A 16,309-nucleotide genomic window follows, 5' to 3' on the forward strand; every position below is an offset into this window, starting at 1 on the left:
AAGAAAGAAAGAAAGAAAGAAAGAAAGAAAGAAAGAAAGAAAGAAAGAAAGAAAGAAAGAAAGAAAGAAAAAGAAAAGGAAGGAAGGAAGGGAAAGAAAGAAAGAAAGAAAAAGAAATTAGATCCTTGTCAAAGCAGCAATACTTAGGAGCAACTGTATGGGGACTGATAACATGGACCAGCTTGAAAAAACAGTTCTCCCAAACCCCATGCTATCAGAACACCTATTCTTTTCCGTGTAGGAGGTGCAGCATGAAGTTGATTGTATTTTTTCCATACAGAGATGGGAATAACTTGACCCAGCAGCTCCCATGACAATGTAGTGTTTAAGTGCACAGCCAGGCCAGCCACTCTCCATCATTGCCACTCCTCAGAAGCCTGAGGACACATGCCACCACCCTCCCCTATAGCGCATAGAATCACCTGGAAGGATGAGAGCCCCAGAAACCCTGCCCGGGACCTAATTAGAGGACATCCTTGCACCCAACATCAATCCCTGCGACGACAGCTGAAGGAAAGGTGAGGAGGGAGGGCATTTATTTCCTTTGAAGTCACCTGCTTGTCCAGGAATTCATGCCGCAGAAAAGTTCTGCAGAATCATAAACAGCCTTGTGGCTGCCTCGGAGCTCATTCTGCAACTCACAGCTGATCATTCGCTTGATTCAGCTCAGGTTGGAGAGATGGATAGGGTTTTCCCACAAATCACTTGATTAGTATGAGAAATCTATGTTTCTGCTATTCCAAGCATTGCAGGAATTTTGGGTTCCCTTTAAATCTGTCTCAATATTATGGTTCTAGAAGCTTTCAGAGTTTCCTTTCCAGGATTTATTTTTCTGAAGGTGCTTCAGAGTTTCCTTTCCAGGATTTATTTTTCTGAAGGTGCTACCTTGGCAATGCTACCTTGTTCCTCTCTGGTGTCTTTCTTTCAAAGAACGCAAAAACCCTGGCCGGCAATATTTGGAAGTGCTGGAGCTATGAAAGTCGGAGACAGTGTTGCAGCTTTCTTACCTACCACCCCAGGAGCTCTGCAGCAAGCAGCAGCACAGGTTACCCATGACCTGGTCACCCCAGCCCCCTGGCCTGGCACACCCAGAGAGAGAACCCCTACGTATCTGCTGCCACGACCACCACCAGCAGCAGCTTTTATCACTTGCCATAGATCCTGGAATACTTTGTATGTTACAGGCACTACGCTAGACTCTTGGCACCTGCACTCCATCTAATCCCCACCCCAAGCCTATGAGACAGGTACCAGGTGTTTCAGAGCTGGGGACACTGGGAATTTGAGCAGCCTCCTGGACTATTTGAGTGAAGTCTGTGGAGTTACCTTGGATCTACTATAGCTCTGTGCTCCTAGGTTCTCTATGTCATCCCAAAAAGACCACCGAGAGTCAGATGTGAAGAAAAGATGGGTGAATTCTCTTCCCTGCTTAATCCTGGGCCACAAACTCCTTATTGCTGTTATTACTCTGGCACTTGACCTCACCGTCTAAGTGAACCCAGTGTGCTGGGCCCTTTGCAACAGGAAGAGTTCCCTCTCAGAGAAATTGATAGACCCAGGGCCAATTGCACATCATGAGGCCAAAGCCATTCTGGGCTGTCTGATGGTGCACTGACATAAACAAGTCCCTTGGCACCCTGGCTGAGGCTCCCTGAGCAAATGCTGTGTGTTCCTTCAGCCTCAGTTCCCACCCTCAGTCCTGGGCACAACAGTCTCCACAAAAAGTCATTCTGCCAGGTATGTGACCTTAGATGATTCTCTTTTCCAAAGCCCCAAGCCAGTTTCCTTCCCGACAAGGCAAATGTTCCCTCGTCTGTTTTCCTTTTCCTTCCCCTGTGGACATGGAAATAGAACCATTAAGTGTTCCATTTCTTCACGGTTCACACCATTTCCCTCTTCCCAGACTACCTGGAATGTCAAACCCCTCTCCAGGAGATCTCTTCCTCTCCTTACCTCCCTTTCTCCCTCCCTCCTGGATGTCTGAGAGGAAAACAGCAAAGGATTCAGCTCCCACCTTCTGAGACCCACCCTCCCATTCGAATCACACGACCATGGGTAAGTCCCTTCTCTCCCCAAGACAGTTTCTTAAGGTAGAAGTTAGAGAAAGTGGTCTTCCTCTCACTCACCCCTCCCTCATAGGAAGATACTTTTAAAAACAAAGCAAGAGGTCTCAAAAGCAAAAAGCTTTAGGAGGAGAGAAAAAAGTGCCCCGATCTCCCCTAACTCCTCCCCAGCCCAGGCCAATGGACCCTCTGTTGCCCTGCCACCTGTCTCATTTCTAAGGAGAGTGATTACTCACTCCGGGCAACAACTCTGTTTATTTTCAATACAATCCTACAAGAGCCACCTCCGCAGCAGCTCCAGGCCTGTAGGAATTTATGAAACTGTTTTTGAGGATCTCGATCCATGCCCTTATCCTGGCCTTGTTAATTCAGTCATAACTCTCCAGAGCTCACAGGGCCCCTTTTGCGGTGAAAAGCTCAAGTGAAAAGCATCGGCGGAAACCTTTTAATTTTGATTTAGAGACTCGGCACATCTCTCTGTCATTGTCTGGCGTTCTTCTAGCTCTATGTGCAAGGGGCATTTGTCTCCACGACCCACTGGACTGAGGTCCTCGTTGTCCTGTCCCGAAGCCTGTGATCCACCATGCTACTCTCTGAGAAAAATGAAGGCATCCAAGAGGGTCCCTACACTGCCCCACCCGCCCCATCACACAGCCTCTGGCTACCGACTCCTCTTCCCCTGAGAGCTGTCCAAGAGGCCAGGCCCCACTCCCTCACCCACTCAAGGCCATTCTCACCTCCGGCCCGCACCCATCATCTTTGTGCTCTGCCCACTGACTCATTTCCATGCAATACAAATATCCCGCTACTTTTCCCATTTTTAAATAAGCAACACTAGCTTTGACCCCACATCTTCCTAGAGTTGATATTTCATTTTTTTGGACAGCTTCACAGCTCCACTCCTCCATGAAGCTGTTTGCATGCGCTATCTCCAATGCCTCTCCTTGAACTCACTCCAAGGAGCCTCTTGCCTCATCCTCTACCAAAGTGCTTTCATCAGCTCACCCACGGCCTCTACACTGCTCACGTGCAATTTTCAGTCCTCATCCTACTTCTTATGCCAGCAGGATTTGACCCAGCAGATCACTACTTTCTTCTGCAAAAATGCTTTGCTTAGTTTCTGAGGCAACCTCCTCTCCTGGTCCACCCCAATCTCCAGGCTGCTCTTGCTAAGTCCCCATTGCTGATTCTTCTTCAGTGTCCTGGATCCAAGGTCAGCAAACCTATGGCCTATGGGTGGGTTTCCTGCTTTGTAAGTAAAGTTTTATTGGAACACAGCCATGCTCCTTCCTTTATATGTCCTCTATGACTGCTTCTGTGCTGCTGCAGCAATACTGGGTAACTGCAGTAAACACTATGCAGCCTGCAAAGCCTAAAATATCTACGATCTGGCTCTTTAAGAAAGAGTTTGCAAACCCCATCCTAGATCTATAAATACTGCCATTCTCAGGATCCGCCTTTCTACGTCCTGTCTGTCTACACTCACTCCCTAGGCGATCTCACAGATACCATGAAACTCTGATCACTCCCAGGGTTCTCTAGCTTAGAGCTCGTCTCTGAACTCCAGACCAAAACACAACTGTCTAGTGGGCATTTCACTAGAGCTCCAACAACCCCCAAAACAAACCCACTTCCTCCCTCTCTACTCCTCACAATTTCTAATTTGCTCCTTCTACAGTCTTTCCCACCATCTCAAGCCAAAAGGCTTGGAATCATCCTTGAACCCTCTAGTCTCTCAAATCCCACCTTCAACCCATCAGCAAATCCTGCCAGCTCTCCCTTCAAAATATATCCAGGATCTGCCCTCTCCCTCCCCGCTGTTACCACCCGACCCAAGACAGTTCCCTTCCTTCCAGGACTGGAGCCTCCTAGGGCACCTCTGCCTCCACACAGCCCCACTCCACTGTACTATAAACACAGCGACCACAGTAACTCATTTATTCATGTTTTACAATTTTTATTTATTCATGTACTTATTTTGAGACAGAGTCTTGCTCTGTCACCCAGGCTGGAGGGCAATGGCATGATCATAGCTCACTGCAGCCTTGAACTCCTAGCCTCAAGTGATCCTCCTGATCAATTGTTTTAAATCATGGACGATGTTACTCCTCAGCTCAAAACTCCCAGTGGTGCAGGGAATCATACCTTGTCTTCACTGCTATTCCTGGCACCCCAAGTGTCTCCAGCTTCAGGGACTTCTTGAACTGGACTGCTGGTGCCCCAAATATCCACAGGGACCGTCCCTCGCTGCCTTCAGGTCTCTGCCTAAGTGGCATGTGCAAGTGAGACCCTCTCACTCCATGCTCCAAGCCCCTGCGGGGCTTCGTGTTTCTCCCTTGCACTCACTGGCCCTTCCACAGGTTTGCTTGTTTGCCGTCTGTCTCCCCAACTTGGATCTAAGCTCTGAGAAGCTGGGAACTGTTTTGTCCATTGCTGAATCCTCTAAGCTTAGAAGTGTACTATCAATTCCCAACATTCTGAGCAATGAATAAAAGAACATATAACATGTCAAAAGCTCATGTCTCCTATTAAGGAAACTGAAGGATGGGAAAGAGAAGCATATTGTTTGCCTCATGGAGAAATCAAAGAACAGAGCCATGGCTCAGAGCTCACACAGCCAGAGCCAGGGTATCCCTTGCTAAGGAGACTGAAGCCAACCAGTCCCCAACGACAAAGGGGACAGATCAGGGAATGCCCTGCTGGCATCCTTCTTCAGGCCCCTGGGGATCAGGAGGGGCAAATGCAGAAGTGGCTTCTCTGGAGGCAGACAGAGTAATGCCCCAAATGCCTCCTTCCCTCGCTCCTCTAGGCCTCCAGAGTCACGCAGCTCGTAGTTCTGGCTGCACCCCAGGAGGGGTGAGTGGACAGCGCAGCACAGCAGACAGTGCACAGGCTTGGAGTCGGCCACTCAGAAGCAGTGTCACCTTGGTGAGTCTTGGTTTTCTCATTTGTAAAATCAGGGTGGTGACCAAATCCTTAACATCTGAAAACAGTGTGCAACCTTAGGCTCTTTTTCTTTCTTTCTGGTTTGTGTCTTATCACACCTGAAGAGTCTACCTCTAACTTTAAAAGAGATTACGCACAGGCTTGTTGCTGTGCCGTGAGCTGCTCCCGAATTTCTGAACATCCCTCCTGGGTTCTCCAACAACTCCCCACTCTGCTCCCTTTTTTTTTCTTTTTATTTTTCTTGTTGTCTCATAACTTCTCCTTTCTCTTCCCATATTCCGAAAATCCTCCTATCCTAACTGTGCTACATGAATGGTAACTGCTTGAACATTTGTGGTTGGAATGACTGATTTAAAAAGCTGGTGTGGGCCAGGTGTGGTGGCTCATGCCTGTAATCCCAACACTTTGGGAGGCCAAGGCGGGTGGATCACCTGAGGCTGGGAATTCAAGACCAGCCTGGCCAACATGGTGAAACCCCATCTCTACTAAAAATACAAAAATTAGCCAGGTATGGTGGTGGGCACCTGTAATCCCAGCTACTTGGGAGGCTGAGACAGGAGAATCTCTTGAACCCAGGAAGCGGAGGTTGCAGTGAGCTGAGATTGTACCACTGCACTCCAGCCTGAGCGCCAGAGTGAGACTTCGTCTGGAAAAAAAAAAAAAAAAGCATATTTTCTGATTTGTAAAATAAAGATTTGGTATAGGAAATTTGGAAAATACAAAAAAGTTTAAAGAAATCACAAGTCACGTGTTTCCCAAAGCACGGTAAGAACTGGCAGGATAGCAACCCTCCCAATCTTCCTTTCTGTCTTCCTGAACCCCGCAGAGCAATTGCATTCTCAACAGGAACAAAACCTAGAGAGACAGCAGAGGGGAAACAACAGGTATGAGACCCCTCAACCCACTTCCCCCCCCCCTCGGCTCCCCCTCCCTTCGGTCTGTCACAGACGTGTTATCACAGGTGTAATTAACAGGACAGACTTCTGAGATGGAGCCTGGAATGCTGGGCCACCTCTTGCCATTGTCCCCTCCCATCCCCCGGTAGAGCCAATCTGCCCCTGAGCAACCACAGACAGTTCACACCAGGTCTCAGCTCCAGATCTCCACTTGCCCCCAGCACACCCCTCCTGCCTTCCATGAGGCCCGCATCCTTCAGTGCTCAGGGCTTGGGACTCTCTGCCTCCATGAGTCCTGTGAGTCCATGTTCACCCTCACCACCATCCACTTTTCTCAGCACCTACACTCGACCTCAACTGAATACGCCCACGGACCCAAAGTCATCTCTTACTCTTAACTCCGTCAGCATTGGCCAGGGCCGAAGAGAGTACTACTCCACACCCCGCCTTCTCCAGAAACATCAGGTAGACCAGCAGGAAGCCCTTCTCAATGACAGGTAGGGCTGTATTTGCAGGCAGAAAATCGAGCTCATTCCATGCCTGGCTATTATGCCTGCTGCCCTTACAAACTAAGGAGAGTGGCTTTGCCTTTCCAGGTATCGATTTCCCTCTCTGCAAACTGGGGATTGCCAGCACCTTCCCCACCCACCTCTGAGGCTTGTGAATACAAAATACCGCACAATTAGTTATTATTAAAATAAACAGAGCAGCAAACAGCCATGCAGGCTACACCACTCCTCTTTGTCCTGCCCTACCTTCAGGCAGGCCTGTCCACTTTTCCCAATTAGCCTGTGAACGGTCCAAGGGCGTGCCCATCAGAGCCGTCACCTGCCCTGCTTAGGGAACGCTCCCCAGAGCCCCTAGGTGGCCCTGGCACACATCACAGAGCCAGCCAGCTGTGACTTTCACCCTGTGGAGACTGCCTCAAGCTGCCCAGAGTTTATGCAACAAAGGAAACCACAGTGGGGAGCAAACACATTCTGGAAAAGCATTAACAAATGTGACACTCCATCAGGAGGAGACCCAGAAGGCCACTTCGGGGAGCCCGCAGCACCCAAAGTCCCTGCTGTAAGTGGGATAGATGCCACGCATGCATTTGGTCTTAATTAATAAGTGGATTAAGCCAAAGGCATGGCTTCTGGGAAGGAAGGATGAAGGGTGGCTTCACGCCTTCTTGCAGAAATCTACCACCCTCTTCTAGAACACACAGAACCCCCAGAGTAGACCGCTCTGGAAAGAGCATGGTGTGAGGCAGCAAAGTTTTTTTTGTCATACCTAACAAAACCACTCACTGGCTTTGTGACCCTGACCAAGACAGTCTCTTGATCGGAGCCTCAACTTCTCTGCTTGTGAAATGAGCAGTTATATGTGATGCATCCCTTGAAATGCTAAGACAGGCCTGACCACTGCAGGTGACAGGTCCCGGGGGTGGGAATGCAGCGAAGAGGAAGGAACAAGGATGTTCCCTGCACAGGGATCTTGCACACTCCACACCTGGCTGCAGCAGATGTCCAGCCCTTACTGACAAAGCAGGCGGCACTTGCCAGATTTCCCGTGAGCGTTTAACTTCTCCCACCAAATGGACTCAGGATGCAGGCATTTCGCATCTTAGTGAACAGCGTCGCACCCAGCTTTGCTACATGGATAGTCACTGCTTGAACATTTGTGGTTGGAATGACTGATTTAGAAAGCATGCCGTCTAACTTGTAAAATAACATGTTTACTGGAGGAAATTTGGAAAGTACAAAAAAGTTTAAAAAATCAAAAGTCATATGTTTCCCAAAATGCAGTGATAACCACTATGAAGATTGTGATAATATAATATTCTGTTCTAGTTTTCAGGACTACATACACCTTTTGTTTTAATTGCAATTATAGTCTATTTACTTTTAAGTCTTTACTTACTTAATATATATTATTAGCATTTCCCATATTCTTATGTATTATTCAATGTAATTTTAATAGTTTTCTTGATTTCCCTTTTATGGAGGAGCCATATTGTATTTAATTAATGCCTTCATGCAATGTTTTGTTGTAATGAATAATGCTGAAAGGAATATTCTTAATTAGAACTATTTTGCACATCTCTAACTATTTCCTTAGGATAAATTTCTAGAAAAGGAATTGCTTACTGGTTCAAAGGGTATATTTTTTTAAGCCACATCTTCTATGTTTCCAAATTATCTCATATCATATATCCGCCAGCTAAGTCTAAAAATGTCTATTTCCCAACAACACTGGATATGACATTATCATTTTTAAATTCTGCTAATCTGTTAAATGGATAATGATACCTTGTATTAATTTCACATTTTTGTTATTAGTGAGGAGAGACACTTTTACATATTTTTCTGGCCACTTACTTCTTTTGTTATGTGAACTGTCTATTCCCATCCTTTGCTCACTTCTCTATCAGGGAAACGCTGATTTTTAAAACCACTTTTCAAAATAGAGAATGAATCCACAAACGCCCTGAATGACCCCATTTCCCACATCTCACAACCACCTCCATTGAGGCATTAATTCAAATGTCAGTGTAGATCCTTCTCCTATAGTTTAAATCCATTTCCTCCCATCCCATCTTCAGTGGGAACACTGCTCTCTCTCTTTCATTTAACACCATGACCTTTCTTTGTCACCTGTCAGCTTCTCCTCCAGGGGATGAATAATTCCTCTTCGTTTTTCCCTGATCTAGTGTAACTTATGAAGTATCTGCCTCGATGCTGCCCTCTTCCCCCTCCCCATTGCCACTGTCTTCCTGCAGGCCCTTGCCATTTCTCACCTGGACAGCAGCGAATTACTTCTGAACTGACCTTTCTGGCCCAGGTGTGACCCCCTCCCCTTTGCGCCCCTCTCAAACCTCACCTCCACTCTTCATTTCACAACTGCTGGACCATTTTTCCTAGATGCAAATGTGAGCATGTCATTTCCTGCTTGACACTTTTCTGCTCCTTCATGTGGCAGTGACCCCTCCCTACCTGGTTGGCATCCACAACCCTAGCTTCCCTTGCCCCCAAAACATGCCTTGTATGAGCAGATTCAGCAACATCCACATCTCACCGACACATTGTGCCAATCATGCGCTGGGTGGAGTTTTGCCACCATGGCTCCCTCTTTCCCACCCTCCTCCCATCCACCTGATGGTACCTATTCAAGCCTCAGGTCCCATTCAGGTGTTCCTCGCTCCCAGAGGCTCCTCTGCCCGCCCAAAATAAGGAGAATCATGGTGTACCCTGCATCCAGATGTACTCTATCCACTTAATACACCTGACTATATTCCAGTAAGGTCTGTGGCATCAAAATCGAGGGCAGGCGCTGGATGTGGCAGTGTGTGCTTGTAATCCCAGAGCTTTGGGAGCTAAGGTGGGAGGACTGCTTGAGGCCAGGAGTTCGAGGCTACAGTAAACCATAAATGCACCATTGCACTCCAGCCTGGGCAACAGAGTGGGGAGGGGAGAGGAGAGGAGAGGAGAGGAGAGGAGAGGAGAGGAGAGGAGAGGAGAGGAGAGGAGAGGAGAGGAGAGGAGAGGAGAGAAGGGGGAAGGGGGAAGGGGAAGGAGAAATTGAAGACAGTGTGGTGATCTCAGTGAACATCATTGCGAGTGGTAAGGACACATGGTGGGCACTGGGTTGGCCACCCTGCCTGGTGTATCCCTTGGGTTCTTTTCATGGGCCATGTGGGCTGCTCTGCCCTCAGCAGATGGGCACTGTGGTCCCTGGGTTTCCTCCCTTTCTGGGCTGACCCCCTACTCCTCCCGCATGTGCACCTTCCCAGGCTTGAGCCTAGCTCAGCACTAACTGGGGTGCTTTCTTCTTTCTTCTCAGGGCTACGCACAGCATAGTTTTATTTTGTGGTGCTCAGTTCACCAATTTATCTCGCTTCCTATTTGGCTCAAACCAACACAAAGAAAAGCCCTCCACAGCTGGCCACAGCCTCATTCTCAAAACTGTGAGACTCCCTGACTTCACTGACAGCCTGCCTGTGGGTCTCGAGCTAGGCCACCATGTATGTGGCAGTGTACACTCTCCACTGGGCCACCCCTCCACCCTCCCTGAACGCCCTCACATGGTATGTTTCGTCCTGTTCCGTAAGGTAACAGGTCATGTGTCTTACCCACAGTGTTCCCATGCTATGGGCCCATCTCGTTTCATTTATCCAATGAGAAGTTTGCAGAGATAATCTAAAGTCTCTCTTCCTTTCATAAGATTCAGATTAAGTATCTCATTGCTCCCGTGTCTCTCTACTCATCCTCTTCTGGTCTACCCGTCCCCTCCTCTCAGCTCTGTTTTCTAGAACACATACCCACCACCCTGGCCTCACAGCCACACTCAGGAGCCCCCACAGGGATGGGTCAGCAGCCCCTCCCAACCACTTAACCAGAACTAAAGAGTCATTGGCATAAATAAGAAAGGTGGAGTGGAGTGCATGGTGTTAGTAATAGGCACTCAATAAATATTGCTTAACCACAGGTGTCACTGTCTTTGCCATTTGGTTACAGAGAAATTAAGAGCCTAGAGAAAGCAAATGGTCTATTCAATTTGGAAACCAGAAGAAAATGAGCTACAAAGCAAGTAACACTGACTTGGGAGATGGAGGACCTGGATTCTGGTCCTTCCTCTGCTATCGGCCACTGTGTGACAACGCCAAGGCCTGCTACCTCTCTGGGCGTCATCTTCCACATCCGGAAGTGAAAGATTAGACTTGATGAAAGATCCCCACACAGTCGACAGAATCTGCCAGTCCAGGTGGCAGCTGGTGCAGGGCAGGGGAGGGGTCTCCAGGCTCAGGGGAGCAGCCCAGGCAGGCTACACTCCTTCTTCCTTCATCCCAGGGACTCTGGTTTTCAGCCACTTCAATAGCCCCGGAGAGAAGGTGAGGTTCTGGAGAAATAGGTAAGCATTCTCATCAGCAGAGGGCACAGATGCCTGGATTCAATGGCCCTTGTCTTTCCCTCCTCACAGATCCGTGGCTCCTCCTCCAGCTAAAAGCCCCTGGCTTATCCATTTCCTAAAGACCATCACAGAGGCTCAACAACCTTCCCTTTTTAACACTCTTTATGATGGAAAATTCTTCCTCATACCTAATCTAAGTCCATCTGCTGCAATTTCTGTCTATTTTCTCTAGTTCAATCCTTGCTGGAGATGGAGAACAGCTGGTCGCCATCCTCCATGTAACATCCCCTCCTAAACCAAAATCAGTTATTACATCAGCCCTCATCCTGTGTTTCTTCTGGTACAACAAGCCCTGTTCCCTCCGAGCTGCCCTCATGGATACCAGCTCTGAAAGCACTGCTGATCACCATGGCCCACACGGTAGGATGCTCTGCAAGCTCTAAGAGCTTCCAGAGCTGTAGCATCTGCAGTGGGACGTAGGGCTCTGTGGCAAAATCGAGAGAGAAGGTTGGAGCAGAAAGGAGCCTCTAAGAACGTGGTCCTGACCTCAGGCTCTATGTCTAAGGGGATTGAAAGTCAGAAAGGGCACGTAAGCACGTGCCCAAGTTCAAATCTGAGGGATCTAGCTCAAGTGCCAGAGTCCAGATAGTAACATCACAAAGTCCTGAGACACTGCAGCATGTTTTCAGCATGGGTCAGACCAGGACCAGCCAGAGCTAAAAAGTGAAGACCACCATTCCTCACTCTGCTCCCCATCCAAACTCTGTCTACCCAATCCCACTAGCAGCTGCCTGGAATTCAACTGCACACATCTTTTGTTTTCTTTCCAGCTTTTTAATTTTAGGTCCAGGGGTACATGTGCAGGTTTGTTATAATGGATAAATTACACGTCACAGGGGTTTGGTGTACAAGTAGATTATTTCGTCACCCAGGTGACAAGCATAGTACCTGATAGGCAGGTTTTTGATTCTCACCCTCGTCCCGCCCTCCACCCTCAAGTAGGCCCCTATTGTTCCCCTCTTCATGTCCAAGTGCTTAGCTCCCACTTATAAATGAGAACATGCACACATCTTTGATTTCCTTTAAGAACTTAAATACCTCTGTAAGTGGCAACACTATTAACTGTTCACACCTTAGTACGAATGAGTAGATTCGATCCTTTCCAACTATTAATAGATTTAGGGGTGAGAACAAAGAACAAAGAAACTGAGAGCACAGCAGACAAATTTCCCTGTATGCTAATGTTTCCAGGGTCAGCTCTGTGCATGGGGCTGCAGCAGGCACAGGCGTCTGGACAGTGGTGCAGTGAGGGCTTGCGCCTGGTGGGACTCCCTGGGTGTCAGACAGGACTGTGATTCAAAGCATCTGCCCTGTCCACCTCACACAGGTCAGCTGCACCACTCCAGGTGCTCTGCCGAGGTCTGTATAGAACTGAACTTGGAGAAAGGATTACCTCATTGCTCCCCCAGGACAGGCTCCCATCACATTCCACAGTTCCTGTTGTCCCCTGGTTAACTCTTCCAGGAGTGAGTGCACAAGGCATCTACAATTAGATCTCTACCCTGGGGACCCCTGAAATGACAGGGAGGAAGAAACAAAAAGTAACCAGGAAAGAGAGGTACCCCTATGTATCAGATTAAGATTACCTAGATACCCGCTTCAGTGTGAAATATCTCCCAAGGGGGGAAGGGAGGAAGGGAGGAAGAGGTACGAGCATGGGAAAGAGAGTGAGACAGATGAACAATTTGCTCATAATTTGGGCTATGAAAATTTCCTAAATGAAAGATGAAAAGGGAAAATAACAGAGTGTGGTTAGTACATTTCAAGGTCTAGGTTTCAAAACAGCCTTCACCCCACCTTTAATAGATGGAAATAGTGTGCTCCAACTCTTCAACTTTCTGAGATGTTCTTGAGTGTTTCAAATCTCCAGAAATACCGTCCCCTAGGACAGTCAGGGAATTCACACATCCACAGAAAAAAACAAGACATTGCAAAAGCGTTTACCAAAACAACTAACACAATAGACGTGCTTATTAGATTTCCCCAAAGCCACAAAATTAAATGTTAAAGTAGAAGGCAAAAAGGCTCTTCTCTGATAAAAATTTTAATATGTTTTCAGTCTTATTTCAGGGGGCAATTGTCTTTAACAGAAAAATCAACACAAAATGACAAGATCAAAGTAGGTTGGCAAAAAGATTACTTACGGATATGTTTATGATGAAAAGGGATAACAGAAGGATGACAGGGATGGAGGGACAGAAGAGTAAAGAGAAGACTTTTATTTGCCAGGTAACTCACGCAGGGCTTGGAAAAGCAGAAAGACACAACCCCTTCCCACCATAGTTGGTTAAAAGAGAGATCCAGTTTGGCCAATTGGGAACAGGAGAAAACTCTGGGTCTGTGGATGGTGCTTATCCAGGGTGCTGGCCAAAGCCATCATGTTTGATGAAATGACAAGTAACACATTTAATCTCCTGAGCATCCATCGGTCTTTGCAAACACAAACAGGCACGCAGCTTCACAAGGAGTTAATTAGCCTAACACCAGCAATTCGATTCTCCAAACTGGATGGCAGCAGAGGCGCTGGGTCCTGGGTTTCACACCTCACCCCATCCAAGGTGAAGCTGTGATGAGGGTGTTTTGCACTTCGTCAATTATTTTTCAGCTCCTAGGATCCTTTTTTTGGTCTAAAGTTGTTATTTTAATGATCTCTGTTCCGAATGGGGAAATACAAGAGAGAGGAATGAGGAGGAGGCAGAGGGAAGGAAAGTGAGCGCTCCAGTGTGTCCCACTTGTACTTTCCAAGGCCCCCTCCACCCCCTCCCCCCCACACTGCCTCTTCTCTCTGTGCATGAGTCACCCTTCGGGAGCTGTTTCAAATGCCTTACTTTTAATGTTTCCTATCACGATAGAAATCCAACAGACCGGCATCAATTAAAGGGAACCCCAATTTTGCTATCCTCAAACTCAAAAGCATTCTCTGGTTTCCTTACTGCCTTCATGAAAGCCAAGGTGCTCTCATGCAAGATCCCCCACGTGCAGGGGGCTGCCCCTCCTGGGCTCCCTGGGGGTCACGTGCCCCAGAGAGGCCACAGAGGACGACGTCCATGGCTAACCATGCCCACCGGCTGGGAAAAGTTCAGCTTCCACTCCAGGCCCCCCAAACACAAAGGGATTCTAATTGGCAGGGCTGCAAATTTGTTTTGTTTACTGTCAGATAAGATGTACAGAAGAGAACGCTGATGGTATTTTGACCCCCATCCCCCCCAAAACATAGGCAGGCATTTTTTTAACCATTGTAAATAGAGCTTCAATAATCACAGTTCCCACCCAAAATAGCTGCCTACAGGAGGTGGAGGAGAATCTGTTGTGGCGGTTAAAGAAAATAAGAATTAGAAAGTGAAAGGGATTTGTGGAGCTGGAGAATCAAGACTATCATCTGCATCTCTGCGGAAGGGTGCCCTGAGGAAGAGGTGTCACTGGAGAATCCCTCCCCGAACATGCATTTCTTGTCGGGGCTGGGAATCGAACTCCCCAGCTGCAGGTTTAATGGGAATCAGAGAGAAGAAAATCATCTGAACTCTCCAACACCCCTGGGACTTGGAAGATCTCCCCCAGACTATCAGCTTCAGAGTATCCCGCAGGTAGGCAGCATACCTGGTGAAGTGCGGTGGGCACACAAGCAGAAGCTGCCTTCGCAGAAGACGAAGGAAGTTCAAGACCAAGCACATTGCCTGCTTCCCCATGGGTCCCTGCCTCCTAGTGGCTCACCTCCCTAACATCTCCCTTTGGCAGAAGCCAAAGGCAGGGGAGGCAGAGGGAGAAAGGAGTTTCCCAAGGGTCTCAGAGCAAGAGAGTCCCTTGAGGTCTCATGATTTAGAACGCTCAAGGGTGCTTCTGGGCTGAACCAGCTGCCTGCCAGGGTAAGCTGTTTTACTTGAAGAGCAGTTAGCAGAAGCAGTGCGGATGGTGACTTCAGCATCACCTCTGCCACAAATGCACCTGTGCACCAAAACTACCTGCGCACCTACAGGGAGCCAGCCCCTCCATCAGCCGCCACCTCCCAGAGCTGCGGGGATGCTCCAGGCCAGACACCTCTTCTGGGGACAAGGGAGTGAGCTTCAAACAGTACCAAACAGAACTCTCTAACCCGTTTTTTTGTTTTTTCTTTCTTTTTTTCTTTTCTTTTCTTTTTTTTTTTTTTTTTTTTTCAGGACAACCCAAGCCTGGAAAGTCTTCCAGAGTTTTCAGGAGCTAATTGATTACGTGATTTCTTTTCCTCTGAGAATTGTTTTGATGGTGTGTCACCAAGTTGTCACGTAGGTGCCCACCAGGTCAAACAGAATAGCCCACCCTCACCGCCCACCCCCACCCTGGGGACTGTCTCCTTCCACCAAATAAAATGAACTGAGACAGGGCAGGAGGCAGGAAGGAGGCAGAAGTTTGAGGAAGGACTCCAGCTGAAGGTCACAATAGTTTGGGGAAGGCAGATCAAGGTAATACGAAGGGGAAAGACCCTATAGAGGAAAACACAAACAACCAATCACGTTTCTCGGAACCAGCCTACCCATGATGGGTGCACCAGGAAGCAGCACATCCTGGAATCCAACTTCTTTCACCCAGCACACCCGAATCTCCACCCCAGCCCTGCAGACACCCTAGCCCGAGACCAGATCTATTTAGACAGACCTGAGCGCAGCTAATTAGAAGTAGTAAACAAGCCCATTTCTTACCAGCGCAGAAGTTTCCCAAATTGTCCGCTTGTTTTCCTCCCAACAAAAGACAGTGATTTCCCACCTTTGTCACATTTCCTCCCAGAAACTTTTCTTTCTGCAATCCCTCCACCTAGGCTAAACTGCAAAGCCACTGGCAATGGAGACGCAGGCGCTGCACCCCCGGGACACAGGCAGAGGTACCTTTTCCGCGAAGCAGAGGGGCCGGTGCCCAGAGGCCAGCTGCCCTACCGAGCAGTGGAGCGAAGCTGTGGGCTGGAGCACGCTGAGGATTACGCGTTCCCGTCTCTGCGACCAGACCTTTCGGCAGCTCGGACCAACTGTGCTAGCGATGCACTTAGCAATTATCTGCTGGTGCGGACGCCCCGCCCTCTGCTCTTGCGATTGGCTCTCCACTCCCGGGCAGGACTGCATTGGTTTCAGCCGACCTCACTCATTGCTTCGGCTCCTACTATTATCTAAGCCATCAAAGGAAATAATTCCATGTTTCATTGACAACCTGTAAGGCTCTCCTCCAGCCCAATGTGGGGGCAGGACCCGGGAGGCCAGTGGAGAGAGGGGAGACGAGTGGGAAAAGGTGGGGGAGCGGGGTGGGGGAAGGAGATGGAGGGGAGAGGAAAAGAACAAGGAGGTGTGGGGAGTAGGAGGGTAGGAGGGAGACAGAGAGAGAGATGGAGCTATCAAGCAATCAGATTCTTGCTCCAGCATTTTAACTTCCACAAAACAGAGCCCATAGCAACAATTTTCTGGCTTTCTTTTTCCCCCTAACTGGTAAATG

At 48.4% G+C, this 16,309-nt stretch overlaps 1 protein-coding gene across 2 annotated transcripts in view; it reads right to left on the reverse strand.

The window, feature by feature from the left end:
• ZMAT4 (zinc finger matrin-type 4) overlaps window positions 1–15,861 on the reverse strand; it is a 365,160-nt gene extending 349,299 nt beyond the window's left edge. Inside the window, exon 1 of one of the 2 annotated variants that reach the window (XM_026453908.1) lies at window positions 15,715–15,861. The gene's annotated coding sequence lies outside the window, so the exon portion shown is untranslated. The remainder of the gene's footprint in view (window positions 1–15,714) is intronic. The other variant, XM_026453907.1, reaches the window with a different exon arrangement.
• Window positions 15,862–16,309: the final 448 nt, after the last annotated feature.

The sequence above is a fragment of the Piliocolobus tephrosceles genome, chromosome 7 (genome assembly GCF_002776525.5).
Source record: "Piliocolobus tephrosceles isolate RC106 chromosome 7, ASM277652v3, whole genome shotgun sequence".
Taxonomy (NCBI): domain Eukaryota; kingdom Metazoa; phylum Chordata; class Mammalia; order Primates; family Cercopithecidae; genus Piliocolobus; species Piliocolobus tephrosceles.